Below are 2196 nucleotides of genomic sequence, written 5' to 3' on the forward strand. Positions count from 1 at the left end.
TCACTGTAATTTCAGGACTTTAGTGGATGTTTCAACATTGTGTGCACATACACAAGAGGATATCCAGGTGTTAAACACTATCCTTAATCGTTAGGAGGGATGAAATGGAACCAAAGAATCTAGTGCCACAAGTTTCTTTTCAAAATTCTGTGGTTGCTAAACCTTCATTGCACAGAGATGAAATGAAAATGCAATGTTTTATCAATATACGAGTCTGGCATTGAATTGCTGCCAACCTAATGATAGTTGATGGGCATATTTGAGAGAGGACAGGCCAAATAAGTGATACAACTGACATAACATCATTATTCTGAAACTAAAAGCAGGAAATACATATTTAATTTTTTTCATGCTAATTATCCAGATCCTCCGACAAAAGATAACATAAAGTGAATGGTGGCTAGCTGCAGGTAGTGCAAAGAGTGAGATATGAGGGATGTTACATGAGTAATATGAGGTACGTTACACAAAATGACAAAGGATAGTCATTCCAGTCATTCCTTTTCTTTCTGCAACATTTACATTCAAAAATGTGATTCTCAAGTAGAATCCATTTGCTTTTAATGATACTCACAGAGAGGAGCAGGGAGCTGACACAATTTGCAACAAAAACAATAAATGATCCAGTTCCACTGTTCAATAAATAATTTATTTTATAATTGATAATATTCACAATAAACAACTCTGCCATCCAATGTTGTCTGTTAACAGTATCCTTTGGTAGTTAAGCAACAGAATAGGCAAGGATTAGGGCATTCTGTGGACAGAACCATGGCTGTAGTATAACAATTTTATTGGTTTTAAAACCTGACACATTAATACATTAAATACAGAATTAATTTATTGTGATGCATTCACTGGTGTTTTTAATTTGAGGTTTTTACAACAGCTTAAAATGCAGTTCAGCCAATTAGATTTTAGAACTGAATCTATCCATTTTATAATTTACAGTTTTTAGGTTTTTTAATTATTGAAAGCTACCGGTAATGTTCAGTTAGCACCTTCATGAACAAAATTTACAGTCCCTTTAGACACTCTTTGTCTTTACATATAGAACGTTAGTGTTGTTAGTTCACCAGTTTAAGAGCAACCACCCTTGTGATGTTTTTGTTTTTGTGATCAGTAATTGATTTATCACTGTTCACTGTTTCAAACTGCTAACATATTTTTTTCATATTTCTTAATAGAAAGAGATGCGCGCGCGCACACACACACAAATGTATACACACAAATGTGATTGTGACAGCCTCATTGTCTGCACGTCATACATTCTAATTGGAGGATGAACTGCCCTGAAGGTATAATCTTATAATGGTGTAATGCACTGATACTGCCCTGTATTTTGTACCTCAAATGCAAATATCCCAAATTGAATATTGTTAAGGCAAACATGCAAAATGGACGTGTTGTTTTCCTCTGGTGAAAGATCAACTTGCAAGGTTTGTGTTAATCCCCAGTTTTGCACACTTTTTACATATGCAAATATTTAATAAATCAGGGCCAAAATGCATGACTAATTTCATCTTACTTGATCAAGCATTTTACATGAGTCTTAGGGTAAGAATTTGGACTCTTCCAGAAAGGAGCACTTCTTCATTGTTCTTGTTAAGAACCAAACATACACATAAAACTGCTGCCTATTTCAGGTATTCTACATATTCCATTGTTTCATTACTGAAAGCTTTGTAATTGTAAGTATGAAAAAGTCCCATGTATATGAATGGCCACAGGATTTGTATAAACTACTCCACCTTTTCCCCCACATAAATCAAATCAATTTGTGCATCTAATGAAAGTCAATTAAGTCTTAAACTGGTATTAATGACCATCATTTAAGCAACTCAATATATTCAGGTCCATTGACAACTACATAACCTTTTAAAATTACGACAGTATACTTTTATACTTTCACACTTGCAGAAATTTGAACATTAAAATAAAAGTATGTATTTTATTCTGTGCAAATGTGCAAAGCTTATCAATCAAATTGATTGAAGATACCCCTTCCCTTTGACACACATTTTAAATTTTCTCAGTGTAACAGTCAGGTGCATCACAGACACTGAATGAATGTACATCATTGTCTCCTTTAAATTGTCACCATTACTTGCCAAAGGCACAGAGTGATCTTGATAAGAATCTAGTCACACTCCGAGGCATATGTGTTTATCTGAAGCAGTATTTTGCCTCTGTATC

This window comes from Neoarius graeffei, chromosome 10, assembly GCF_027579695.1.
Source record: "Neoarius graeffei isolate fNeoGra1 chromosome 10, fNeoGra1.pri, whole genome shotgun sequence".
Taxonomy (NCBI): domain Eukaryota; kingdom Metazoa; phylum Chordata; class Actinopteri; order Siluriformes; family Ariidae; genus Neoarius; species Neoarius graeffei.